Source organism: Heterodontus francisci, chromosome 12 (assembly GCF_036365525.1).
Source record: "Heterodontus francisci isolate sHetFra1 chromosome 12, sHetFra1.hap1, whole genome shotgun sequence".
Lineage (NCBI taxonomy): Eukaryota > Metazoa > Chordata > Chondrichthyes > Heterodontiformes > Heterodontidae > Heterodontus > Heterodontus francisci.
Genome location: NC_090382.1, coordinates 117,453,422 through 117,468,484, shown reverse-complemented (window position 1 = coordinate 117,468,484; position 15,063 = coordinate 117,453,422).

Genomic DNA, 15,063 nt, shown 5'->3' with positions numbered 1-15,063 from the left:
TTTATTGTGGAAAATAAAAGAACATGGTTTAGGGGGTTACATTTTGGCATGGATAGAAGATTAGCTAGCGAACATGAAACAGAGAATAGGCATAAATGAATCATTTTCTGGTTGGCAAGATGTAACGAGTGGTGTGCCACAGGGATCAGTGCTGGAGCCTCAACTTTTTACAATTTACATAAATGACTTGGATGAAGGGACCGAAGGTATGGTTGCTAAATTTGCTGATAACACAACAATAGGTCAGAAAATATGTTGTGAAGAGGACATAAGGAGGCTAAGAAGGGATATGGATAGGTTAATTGAGTGGGCAAAGAATTGGCAAATGGAGTATAATGTGGGAAAATGTGAAATTGTCCCCTGTGGCAGGAAGAATAAAAAAGAAGCTTTTTTATCTAAATGGTGCGAGATTGCAGAACTCTGAGGTGCAGAGGGATCTGGGTGTTCTCATGCATGAATCGCAAAAAGGTTAGCATGGAGGTTCAGCATGTAATTAGGAAAGCAAATAGAATGTTATTATTTATTGTGAGGGGAATTGAATGCAAAAGTAGGGAGAATACAGGGCATTGGTGAGACCACATCTGGAGTACTGTGTACAGTAATGGTCTCCTTATTTAAGGAAGGATGTAAATGCGTTGGAAGCAGTTCAGAGAAGGTTTACTAGACACATACCTGGAATGGGCGGGCTGTCTTATGAGGAAAGATTGGACAGGCTAGGCTTGTATCCGCTGGAATTTAGGACAGTAAGAGGCGATTTAATTGAAACATATAAGATTCTGAGGGGTCTTAACAGGGTGGATGTGGAAAGAAGGTATCCCCTTATGGGAGAATCTAGAATGAGGGGTCACTATTTTAAAACAATGGGTCGCCCATTTAAGACAGAGATGAGGATTTTTTTTTTCTCTCAGAGGTTCGTGAGTCTTTGGAATTCTCTTCCTCAAAAGGTGGTGAAAGCAGAGTCTTTAAATATTTTTAAGGCAGAGGTAGATAGTTGCTTGATAAGCAAGGGGGTGAAAGGTTACCAGGGTAGGCGAGAATGTAGAATCAAGGTCACAATCAGATCGGCCATGATCTAATTGAAAGGCAGAGCAGGCTCGAGGGGCCAAGTGGCCTACTCCTGCTCCTAATTCATATGTTCATATGTTCGATGTCAGAATCAAATTCAGTGCTTGCAAGTGGTGTTTTCAGTCCTTTGAAGAATGACACTCTTCTTGTGACGATTTGTGAACCATGCTTTGCAGTGATTATTGATCTTTTGTGTTAGTCACAAATGGTTGGATGTTATAAGGGGTTGTTTGCTTTCCAACATGACTGTCACATTTCACAACTACTTTATCTCCTGGCTTAAGCATTGTCACTCTAAGTTTCATGTTTCGCACTGCATGTTGCTTCATTCAATCCTTCAGGTCTCCATCGCGTTCGCATACAAGTTGATCATTAACTCCACAGGGTAGTTCAGGTCGACGTGTGTGCCTTGAATATGCAAAGATGAGTGTAACTGCAGGTTTTCCAGCCGTCAAGTGAGGCGTCACTCTGTAATCCCGAAGAGAGTGAGATTGCTCTTGCTTCCCTGACTTGTTCTCAGCTGTAACTGTACGTCTCACCTTTTTCAAAGTTTGCATCATTCTTTCGATTTCACCATTAGCTCTTGGCCAACGCGATCTTCCTATGAGTGAACCCTAGGTAGTTTGTGAATTTCATGAACTCTTTGCTGTTGAATTGGGTCCATTGTCACTTCTTACCATTTGAGAGATTCCAAACAAGGCAAAGAGTTTTGCGATGACTGCTTTCATTGAAGTTGACATAATTAATTCCACGATTGGGAATCTGCTGTAGTCGTCAGTGACCACAAGCAGGTGTTCACCTGTGAATAAATCTGTGAAATTAGCGTTAACTTCGATCCATGGTCCTGTAGGTAGTTCCGACATCTTGACAGGATCATGAAGATTTGACATTGTGGTTGCTTGACATGGCAAACACTGATTGATTTTCTGCTCTGTCAGATGGTCAATTCATTGGAACCATACCTTTTCCCTAAGGAGTTATTTGGTTTGACAATTCCCTTATGTCCTTCATGTGCTGTATCGACAACTCATTCCCTCCATGAATGATATTACAGTTGTTACGTAATACAAGATCAGATGTGGTTGTAACGATGAGCTCATTTCAAAAATTGTGAAGACTCTGATGAAGGGTCACTGACTGAAAAGTTAACTCTGCTTCTCTCTCTACAGATGCTGCCAGACCTGCTGAGTATTTCCAGTGTTTCTTGTTTTTATTTCAGATTTCCAGCATCCGCAGTATTTTTCTTTTGTTATTCTGAAGACCTTGTAGTGTGTGAGCAATTTCATTCGTAAATGTTTTCTTGATCACGTCTTTCCAGTTTTGTGATTCTGTAGCCTTCAGACATAGTCACAAAGCCTCATCTTGTTTTATTGCTGCTTTGATGTCAGCTAGTTTTAGCAACTTTGGCACTGCATTTATGCTTACATAGTTAAGATGTTGTTCAGCAACCTTTTGCTCACTACTAGTAGGACTAATTGTCGGCAACAGGTATTGTGAAAGCTAGTCTGCTGAGTTAAGCTTGCCTGACTGATACTCAACATGAAACTCATACTCTTGTCGTTTAGGTATCCAACGTTCTATTCAAGTGTGCTCAGCAGGTCAGACAGCATCTGTGGAGAGAGAAGCAGAGTTAACTTGATGAAAGGTCACAGACCTGAAATGTTAACTCTGCTTCTTTCTCCACAGATGCTGATAGAGCTGCTGAGTATTTCCAGCATTTTCTACTTTTATTTCAGATTTCCAGCATCTGCAGTGTTTTGCTTTTATTTTGTTCTATTCGAGTGGGTGGTTTGCTCTGTGGATTGTTGAACAAATTCACTAGCAATCTATGATCGGTTATTACTTTAAACTCGCTTCTATACAATTAGAGATGAAAGTGTAAGATACCCCACGTGATTGAGAGTGCTTCTCTCTCTGTTTGAGAATAATGTTGCTCAATGGACATTAACTATCTGCTTGCCATTGCAGAGGTCTTGTCATTCTGTACGAGAACTGCACAACTAGCTTGTTGGTTTTTTCAGGGTCATAATAGGCATTTGTGCAACTTGCTGACAAACATCGTTTGATCTTGTGTACCGCCTATGTGATTTAGTCCATTCCCATTTGGTGGTCTCTTTTGTTAGATCGCATAGTGGTGCAGCTAGCAAGCGAGGTCAGGAATTAAGCGACTACAGTATGTGATGAGTCTTAGCCAACTCCGAACTTCCTGCACGTTTGTAGGATCTGCAGCATTTGCAATGGCTTCAAAGTTCTGTGGATCTGATGATACTCCTTCACCACTGAACACATGACTGAAGAATTCAATTCTGCTTTCATTGAACGTCTTTGTCAAGGTGAGGTTACATTCTCTGAGATGTTGTAAGTATGCATGTTGGCCATAGTGTGGACATAGATGAGAATGTCATCACTGGTGCAGGCTGTTGATCAGTTTTCTTTATTTTGTTTTACTTTCACTTTCACCTTTGCTATCATACGTGTTCCATGTGCCAGCAGCCTCCAGAGTACTCAAAGCACATAGCAACTGCAATTTCAAAACACTACAACATCATAGTCCAATTATATCAAAGGCTTTCCATCAAACCTTAACCTACCTTTGAGATCCAATTGTAACAAAGTGTTTCCCTCAAATGTTAACCCAGCTTTGAGATGCAACCCTAACAAAGATTCTCCACTCAATCACTAAACCTGTCTTCCCTCTTTGCTGTTCCATTTTCTGCTTTATGTTACCAAGGTTCCTAGGTTTTTTTGGTACCAGGCATCACATATGCAGCTTGTTACCCCCATCAAGGTCTTTTGAATGCAATCATCCAACTGCATTACAGGCTGTTGAAATCACTTTACATCTATGTTACAACATTAGAACATTAGAACATTACAGCGCAGTACAGGCCCTTCGGCCCTCGATGTTGCTCCGACCTGTGAAACCATCTGACCTACACTATTCCATTTTCATCCATATGTCTATCCAATGACTACTTAAATGCCCTTAAAGTTGGCAAGTCCACTACTGCTGCAGGCAGGCGTTCCACGCCCCTACTACTCTCTGAGTAAAGAAACTACCTCTAACATCTGTCCTATATCTGTCACCCCTCAACTTAAAGCTATGTCCCCTCGTGTTGCCATCACCATCCGAGGAAAAAGACTCTCACTATCCACCCTATCTAACCCTCTGATTATCTTATATGTCTCTATTAAGTCACCTCTCCTCCTCCTTCTCTCCAACGAAAACAACCTCAAGTCCCTCAGCCTTTCCTCGTAAGACCTTCCCTCCATACCAGGCAACATCCTAGTAAATCTCCTCTGCACCCTTTCCAAAGCTTCCACATCCTTCCTATAATGCGGTGACCAGAACTGCACGCAATACTCCAGGTGCGGCCTCACCAGAGTTTTGTACAGCTGCAGCATGACCTCGTGGCTCCGAAACTCGATCCCCCTACTAATAAAAGCCAACACACCATATGCCTTCTTAACAGCCCTATTGACCTGGGTAGCAACTTTCAGGGATTTATGGACCTGGACACCAAGATCTCTCTGCTCAGCTACACTACCAAGAATCTTCCCATTAGCCCAGTACTCTGCATTCCTGTTACTCCTTCCAAAGTGAATCACCTCACACTTTTCCGCATTAAACTCCATTTGCCATCTCTCAGCCCAGCTCTGCAGCCTATCTATGTCCCTCTGTACCCTACAACATCCTTCGGCACTATCCACAACTCCACCGACCTTCGTGTCATCCGCAAATTTACTAACCCACCCTTCTACACCCTCATCCAGTCATTTATAAAAATGACAAACAGCAGTGGCCCCAAAACAGATCCTTGCGGTACACCACTAGTAACTAAACTCCAGGATGAACATTTGCCATCAACCACCACCCTCTGTCTTCTTTCAGCTAGCCAATTTCTGATCCAAAGCTCTAAATCACCTTCAACCCCATACTTCCGTATTTTCTGCAAGAGCCTACGTGGGGAACCTTATCAAACGCCTTACTGAAATCCATATACACCATATCCACGGCTTTACCCTCATCCACCTGTTTGGTCACCTTCTCGAAAAACTCAATAAGGTTTGTGAGGCACGACCTACCCTTCACAAAACCGTGCTGACTATCGCTAATGAACTTATTCTTTTCAAGATCATTATAAATCCTATCTCTTATAATCTTTTCCAACATTTTACCCACAACCGAAGTAAGGCTCACAGGTCTATAATTACCAGGGCTGTCTCTACTCCCCTTCTTGAACAAGGGGACAACATTTGCTATCCTCCAGTCTTCCGGCACTATTCCTGTCGACAATGACGACATAAAGATCAAGGACAAAGGCTCTGCAATCTCCTCCCTGGCTTCCCAGAGAATCCTAGGATAAATCCCATCTGGCCCAGGGGACCTATCTATTTTCACACTTTCCAAAATTGCTAACACCTCCTCCTTGTGAACCTCAATCCCATCTAGCCTAGTAGTCTGAATCTCAGTATTCTCCTCGACAACACTTTCTTTCTCTACTGTAAATACTGACGCAAAATATTCATTTAACGCTTCCCCTATCTCCTCTGATTCCACACACAACTTCCCACTACTATCCTTGATTGGCCCTAATCTAACTCTAGTCATTCTTTTATTCCTGATATACCTATAGAAAGCCTTAGGGTTTTCCTTGATCCTATCCGCCAATGACTTCTCGTGTCCTCTCCTTGCTCTTCTTAGCTCTCCCTTTAGATCCTTCCTGGCTAGCTTGTAACTCTCAAGCGCCCTAACTGAGCCTTCACGTCTCATCCTAACATAAGCCTTCTTCTTCCTCTTGACAAGCGCTTCAACTTCTTTAGTAAACCACGGCTCCCTCGCTCGACAACTTCCTCCCTGCCTGACAGGTACATACTTATCAAGGACACGCAGTAGCTGCTCCTTGAATAAGCTCCACATTTGGAGCTTTTGCAACTATTGCAACAATCTGCAAATATGCCGGACTACATACTGCAATTTACTAATAAAATGTCCTGGAAAATCTATCACCAGTGCACTTATGTTGCTGCTTGATCTGATCGGTAATTACATGCTTGTCAATTTTGAGCAACAAAAATTCTGAGCACCAGAGTAGACATTGGGAAAGACAAGAATTATTACACCCTGTCAGTGGATGCTGAGAAAAAATTACAAACAGGTAATACAAGCATATGAACATACAAACAAGGTCCAACAGGTTCTACTGTTCTGGACAGCAAACAAACTTCAGTGAGAATGTATCCAATTTATATAGTTGCTCCTCATTATCCAAACCTTCCACCTTCTCAATCATCCTGGTTCGCTGGATTTTCATGAAAGATTGCCAGACCTTGAGAGACAATCAAACTTCAACCCTTTATACAGCTGATATTGTGATTTTTATTTAAAGTTGCTCGTCCTGCGGAATTTTTTTTTAAAGCATTCATGCAAAGTATTTTATCTCAGATTGGGAGATATAATTTTGCTAGTTAATAATCTATGGAGGGACAAAGTTTGAAGTGTATGCTCATCTGCACTTTAAATTAATAGCTAGTTTATTTAATGCAGAGTTTTTGCTTATATCATATGATTTTCCTTCAGTAAAAGGAAAAGATCATTAGGCCTGTCAATTCTGTCTCACTTTAATAGGTCAATCCAACCAAATCATATCCCTCAATTCTTTCTCTCCATAATTGAATCTTCTTGTCTCTTACGATATCTCTTGGTAACTTACCTGCCTTATTAATGAGAAGCAACATCATTTAAAATCATGGAATGATACAGCCATAAGGAGGCCATTTTGTCCATCATGCCTGTACAGGCTCTTTGAAAGAGCTATCCAATTAGTCAGATTCTCTTGCCCTTTCCCCATAGCCTTGCAACATTTTCCCCTTCAAGTATTTATCCAATTCCCTTCTGAAAAGTATCAATGAATCAGCTTCTACCATACACCATCCTTTCAGGCAGTAAATTCCAGACCATACCAAACCATTGCATACTTACATGAACTTTTAGTTTGACTGGGCAGCTTGTTATGCATTCATGGTGATTTCCCTCTTTCAGGCCAAACAGTGAAAAACTCATGCAAAATGCCATTCTATTGGCCCACAGTTTGATCCAAAAGTCTATGATCCTTTGGGTGGAGAAGGTTCTACCTGACTTCACTAACCTTTTTACTATGTATCTGCTGGTCTTTTACGCTTTCACCATAGTGAACAGTTTGCAATTCTCCATTTAGCCATTTCCCTCCCAGTCTTAAATAGTAAACTACGACAATTTTATTTTGCCTGGTAATTTGGACTAATTATCCATCATTGTTGCAAGACCAGCTGCTCAACTATAACTAAATTCGCATAATTTCATTAATTTTGCTAAACTAAATTTTTAAGAATCTTCCGAAGATTGAAAAAAGGCAGCATTCATTCCTTGAAATAGTGCATCATTTATCAATTCTGGAAATATGAAACAAGAAATCTCATATTGCTTTGCTGCACAATATGAATTCAGCTGCTCATAAACAGGTCAGTTATGCTTTGTGACTGTGCAGTGATGTAAAATGGGTGCAGAAACTGTTCGTGTCCGACAGGTCCTACTGATAACTATCTTGTCCACAAATGCTTCTTGTGGCCAAACACAGAGATGTTGTTAGTTCCCACGTTACTCAATAATATAAACATAAAATAATGGGTTGCTCCAGTAAGCGTGAAATGAACAGTCACAGCATTTTGCTTTCATAATGTTGAAAAATTTCATCGACTTATTCAATTTTAAGCAACAAAGATAAAAGACAGAAAGAAAGATTTGCATTTATGTAGCTCCTTTCATGATCTCAGGACATCCCAAACTGCTTTCGAGCCAATGGAAGACATTTGAAGGGTGGGCACTCTCGTAATGTAGGAATGGAGTGTCAGTCGAGATTTTGTGCTCATTGTATATGGGTAGAAAAAAATTAGAATCATAGACTCATAGAAAGTTTAAGGCACAGAAAGAGACCACTTGGCCCATCATGTCTGTGCCGGCCAAAAAACGTTCCACCTATTCTAATCCCACCTTCCAGCATTTGGTCCATAGCCCTGCAGCTTACGGAATTGAGGTGCATATCCAGACTTCTTTTGAATGAGTTGAGGGTCTCTGCCTCAACTACCCTTTCAGGCAGTGAGTTCCAGACCATCACCACCCTCTGGGTGAAATGGTTTTTCCTGACCACCCCTCTAATTTTTCGACCAATCACTTTAAATCAATGCCCCCTTGTTACTGACCTCTCTGCTAAGGTGAATAGACCCTTCACCTCCACTCTATCCAGGTCCCTCAAAATTTTGTACATTTCAATCAGATCTCTTGTATTCCATACCTTGGCTAATAAAGTAAAGGATTCCATATGCCTTCTGAACCATCTTATTGACATGTCTTGCTACCTTGAGGGATCTATGGACATTCACGCCAAGGTCCCTTCCTTCCTCTACACTTCTCAGTAGTTTCCCATTAATTGTCTATTCCTTTGCCTTGTTTGACCTCCCCAAATGCATCACCTCACACTTCTCCAGGTTGAATTCCATTTGCCACTTTTCGGCCCATTTGACCAGACCATCAATGTCTTCCTGCAGCCTACAGCTATCTTCCTCGCTATCTACCACACAGCCAATCTTTGTGTCATCTGCAAACTTCTTGACCATGCCCCCTACATTTATGTCCAAATCATTAATATACACCACAAAAAGTAAGGGACCCAGTACTGAGCCCTGCAGAATGCCACTGGAAACAGCCCTCCAGTTGTTAAAATACCCGTCAACAATTACCCTTTGTTTCCTGCCACTGAGCCAATTTTGTATCCACCTTGCTGCATTTCTTGGATCCCATGGGATTTTATTTTTTTAACCAGTCTGCCATGTAGGACCTTGTCAATAGCCTTGCTATAATCCATGTCGACCACATCGACTGCACTACCCTCATCTATCTTCCTTGTTACTTCTTCAAAAAATTTGATCAAGTTGGTTAAACAAGATCGTCCCTTAACAAATCCAAACTGACTATTCTTGATTAACCTGTGCCTTTCTAAGTGATAGATTATCCTGTCTGTCAGAATAGATTCCAATAATTTGCCCACTACTGAGGTTAGACTGACTGACCTGTAATTACTCAGTCTATCCTTCACTCCCTTTTTAAACAAAGTTATAACGTGAGCAATTCTCCAATCCTCTGGCACCACACCCTGTATCCAGTGAGGACTGGAAAATGATGGTCAGATCCTCTGCTATTTCCACTCTTGCTTCTTTTAACAGCCTTGGATGCATGTCATCCGGCCCTGGTGATCTATCAACTTTCAAGGACGATAATCCCATTAATAATTCCTGTCTCCCTGTGTTTATCACATCCAATACCTCACACTTCTCCTCCTTAACTACAATATCTGCATCGCCCCCTCTTTTGTTTCGACAAACGCTAGGTATTCATTAAGGACCATACCAACAGCTTCCACTCCTACACATAGGTTACCTTTTTGGTCTTTTATGGGCCCTACCCTCTCCTTACTTATCCTCTTACTCTTAATGTATTGATAAAACATCTTTGGGTTTACCTTGAATTCACTTGCCAATATTCTTTCATGCCCTCTCTTTGCTTTCTTAATTTCCTTTTTGATTTCACCCCTCCACTTTCAGTACTCCTCTCGACTTTCTGTCGTATTGAGTTCTCGGTGTCAGACATAAGCTTTCCTTTTCTGTCATACCTTACCCTGTAGTCATCCTTGACATCCATCGGGCTCTAGATTTGGCCCCCTCACTCTTTTTCCTTGTGGGAGCATGTTTAGCCGGAACCTCTTGAATCTTCCCTTTGCCTCTCACTGTTCCAACACTGACAGTGATTTATCTTCAAGTAGCTGTTTCCAGTCCATTTTCAGTAAATCACTCCTCAGTTTAGTAAAATTGGCCTTCTCCCAATTGAGAACTCTAACTCCTGTTCTACCTTTGTCCTTTTCAATAATTATGTTAAAACTGACTGAATTGTGATCACTACCACCAAAATGCTTCTCCACTGCCACTCCTTCCACCTGCCCATCTTCATTTCCTAAAACTAAGTCTAAAACTGCGCCCTTTCTTGTTGGACTTGCTACATACTGGGCAAAAAAGTTCTCCTGAATGCACCTCAGGAATTCTGCTCCCTCAATTCCTTTCAGACTGAAACTATCCCAGTTAACATTGGGGTAATTAAAATCCCCTACTGTTACTGCCCTATTGTTCTTGCACTTCTCAGAGATTTGCCTACACACCTGGTCTTCTATCTCCCTCTGACTGTTTGGGAGTCTATAGTACACTCCCAGCAGTGTAATTGCCACTTTTTTGTTGTTTAGCTCAATCCATATGGCCTCATTTGATGAACCTTCCAACATATCATCTCTCCTCACAGTTGTAATAGTTTAATTGACCAAAATTGCCACTTGCTCTCCTTTCTTATCTGCCTCCCTATCGCGTCTGTAACCAGGAACATTGAGCTGCCATTCCTGTCCCTCCTTAAGCCATGTTTCTGTAATAGCTATGATATCATACTGCCACGTGTCTATCTGTGCCCTCAGCTCATCTGCTTTATTTGCTATACTCCTTGCATTGAAATAGATCCCCTTGAGCACTGCCAAACTCTTTTTTTAATTTTCTACCCTTTGTTTCCTCTGTCTTCCAGACTCATCCATTAATTTTCCGCCTTCCATTTTCATTTCTGATTTTGTCCCAACTGAGTTTACCCTCAGGTCCCCATCCCCCTGCCAAACTAATTTAAACCTTCTGAACAGCACTAGCAAAACGTCCCGCATGGAACTCAGTCCCAGCTCTGTTCAGATGCAACCTGTCTGGCCTGTATAGGTCCCATCTCCCCAAAAGCCAGTCCCAATGTCCCAGGAAGCTGAAGCCCTCCCTCCTGCACCATCTTTCCAGCCTCGCATTCATCTGTCTTATCCTCCTATTTCTATATTCACTTGCACGTGGCACTGGGAGTAATCTGGAGATTACTACTTTTGAGGTCCTGCTTGCTGATTTCCTACCTAGCTCCCTAAGTTCTGACTGCAAGACCACATCCCTCTTTCTACCTATGTCGTTGGGTCTGATGTGGCTCATGACTGCTGTCTTTTCACCCTTCTCCTTCAGGATGCTCTGCAGCCGCTCGTGACATCCTTGACCCTGGCACCCGGGAGGCAACACACCACCCTGGATTCATGTCTGCGGCCACATAAACACCTGTCTGTTCCCCTGACTATTGAATCACCTATTACTATGGCTCTTCCAGTCTTCCCTGTGCCCCATGTGCAGCTGAGACACCCGTGGTACCATGGACTTGGCTCTGGCTGCACTCCTCAGGTGAAGCATCACTTTCCTCAATACTCATAACTGAATACCTGTTGGAGAGTGAGATACACTCAGGAATCTCCTGCACTACATGCCAGATTATTTTTGACTGGTGGTGACCCATTCCCTCTCTCCCTGCATACTTTTAAGCTATGGAGTGACCACATTTCTCCCCCGAAGTTTATTAACTTTAACCCTCAACCCCTTTCCACCATCCCCTCCACCAAAGGGAAGAGTTTTTCCCACTCTCCCCGCCACGCCTGCCCTGAAAATTTCACTCCTCCCCCCACCCCACCTGGAGATCCGAATGCGCGGGAGGTCCAGCAACCTCGGGAGGTCCAGCAACCTGCCAGAATATTGGAATGGGTCGGACGTTGCTCCAAGGTATGTCATTATTCATTAATTGCCATTTATTTTAATATTTAAATTAAATCTCTGTCGCCGTGTGGGGGTGGTGGGGGGGAGGGGTGCGCCACAAGGCTTCACTGCCACCAGTAAAATGGAACGGGGCCGTCCAAGTGTCAAGGCCCATAGCGGGCCTCTCCTGGAGGTATTTTCTAGGACCCTCTGCCATGACCCCCAATATCAGGGGGCTGGTAAAATCCAGCCCTTTGTAACTAAAATTCCTCATCTCTTGAACTATTCTGGTAAATCTCCTCTGCAGCCTCACATCCTTCCTAAAGTGTGCTGACCAGATCGGGAAACAGTACTCTAGTTGTGACCTAACCGGAACTTTATTCAGGTTAAGTATAACTTCCCTGCTTTTGTACTCAATGCCTCTGATTATGAAGCCCAAGATTGCTTAAGCTTTGCTAATTACTCTCTCAATATGTCCCGCCACCTTCAAAGATCTATGTACAGGAACCCGCAGATCCCTCTGTTCCTGCACACTCTTTAGAAATTAAGTCCATATGACTTTTCCCCATCCCTTCTATCAAAATGCATCACCTCACTCTTCTCTGTATTAAATTCAATTTGCCACTTGTCTGCCTATTCTGCTAGCCATTGCAGCTGATTTGTATCATCCTCACTGTTTGCCACAAGTTTGGTACTATTGACAAATTTTGAAATATTACTCTATGTTCCAATATCCAAGTCATTTATATATATATCAAAAAAAAAAGTGGTTCGAGTACTGACCCTTGGGGAACACCACTGTCTACCATCTTCCAGTGTGAAAAATTACCATTTACCATGATTCACTGTTTTCTGTCCTTAAGCCAATTTTTTTTTTATCCAATTGGACACTGACCCTCCTAGTCTATGAGCTTCAATTTTGTTAACCTACCCTTTATATGGTAAGCTGCAGTATTTCCCATGATGCTGGTGTCTCCAGAGGCACATCATGAGCCTTTCACTCAGCAGTTTACAGAGATAGGAAGAGGTGAAGCTATGGAGGGTTCTGAACAGAAGAAAGAGAATGCTAGACTGGGAAACAATGTAGGTCACTGAGCAAAGGGGTACTGGATGAAAGGGATTTGGTGTGAGTTAGGATATGGGCAGCAAAGTTTTGGATGAGATCAAGTTTACAGAGAAAACCTAAGATTCGTTTGATCTGGATTGGAATGATCCAGTTAAATACTAAAAACAAACGGTCACGAGCCTGAAACATTAACTCTGCTCCCCTCTCCACAGATGCTGCCAGACCTGCTGAGTATTTCTGGCATTTTCTGTTTTTATTTGATCCAGTCAAATGCCTTTTATTTAAAAAAATGCAGAGCTACAAGTTGAGGTTGGAGGCAGCTGGAGTTCTGAACCAGACCAGAAAGTCAGCCTTATTCACACTTTTTGCAAAAATCATGAATATATTGTTGAATTATGTCGAATATGCGTTTGTTTACTCGATTCGCCAACCTCAGCATTTCTTTGAAGTAAAAATAGAAAACTGCTGGAAAATGTGCAGCAGTTTATTCAGCATTTGAAAGAGAATGAATAAATTGTGAGTCTTCTGACGAAGGGTTCAACGTGGAAATCATATTTTCAGCAATTCCTGCTTTTTGTTTCCATTCGTGTATTTCATTTTGTCTCAATAAACTTTCAGTAGTTTTCTGATCCATCCAACATTGGATGAAATAGTTCACAAGATCACAATATATGGGCTATCCATTCAGAAAAACAAAAGCTACTACTGCACCCCCTCCCCCCCACACCCCGCCCCCACATTCTTGCCATCACAGCCTCCATCTGATTGTTGAATGGTCCCAAGTGTGACGACCAAATGAGAAAGGTTTCTAGGGTTCCCTCTCAGCCTTCACCTGGTTTTACTGTAACAGGGTTTAATTTTAAACACACCGTGTTTTTAGCTCCCCATTGGTGAATCCTTGTTCACCACTTTCCAATTATGAGGCAAACAAATAAGCACAAACAGGCTTTCTTAGATTTAAAGAAGAAAAGTTGCAATTTATTAAACTTAAACTTAAACTCTAATTCAGTTGACACCTACGGATACACAACGTGCCCCGCTAGCATGCATACACGATACACACATGCAAATTGAGACGGCAAAGAGCAGAAGAAAAATAAAGTGCAAAAGTTTGAGGCAATATCTGAAGAGTTTTTGTTATGGCTTTTCGAGCTCACTGTAGAGTCCTTGATTGTAGGAAGATCTTGCTTTTCGTTTGGTCCCAGTATTCTTCTTAAACCTTGTTCGCTGCAGGAGACTTTTCTCTCTTGGGGTTCATATTCAGAGGCTTGTGAGAAAGAGATGGGAGCAGACAGGAAAGATCTTCTCAGTCCAGGAGCAAAAAACTTTCTCAGTGCAAACTGTTTGTACAATTCAGAAAACCTGAGGGTGCCTAGCAGGTTAGTCATGTGACCAACTGGTCTGACCACATCTTGGCTCTGTGGATTGTATTATCTTAGCAGTCTCTGGAATGCTCCTCTTACACACAATCCCTGGTGATCAAGGTCCATTGTGGGTTGAATGTGTCAGGGAATGGCCCTTTGTCCTTCCAATCACTGTCTGTTAATATGCAATTATTTTTCCAGCCATGGCTGATCTGTTTCACAAGTCCTCTCTTCACTCCAGTAACAGTTTAAAATCAAAGTTCATGACAAAATTAATGTGCCTTATTCTTGGCAGGTGGGGGCTTAGCATGACACAGGTTTTTGCCTCCTCTACCATACCCCAAAGCTCACTCCACAGGGTAGATTATCAATTTGTCACCTGGTCATAAAACTGGTACTGTGGGTTGGGCAGCAGTGGAGGCTGAGCCATTAATATATTCAAGGCAGATCTCAAAAGATTTTTGATCTTAAATGGAGTAAAGAGTTATGGGGGGCGTGCAGGAAAGTGAAGTTAAGGCAGCATCAGATCAGCCATGATCTTATCAAATGGCAGAGCAGACTTGAGGGGCCGAAAGGCCTCCTCCTGCTCCTATTTATGATCTTCTTATGTCCTTCTAGAAATTGCCCAATTTTTATTTCCATTTAAACATCAGTAAACACTCCCTCATCTATATTAGTTACCCGCTCAAAATAATTTAACTAGGTTCGTTAGACATGACTTACCCTTTACAAATCCATGCTGGCTCTCTCCCAGATCAGCTCATATTTGTGCAAATGCTCAGTCGCTCTGTCCCTAATAATAGATTCTCGTACTTCTCCACAGCTGGTGTTGGACTAATAGCTCCATAATTTCCTGGTTTATCTCTCCGACCCTTTTTAGATAATGGAGCAACGTTGGCA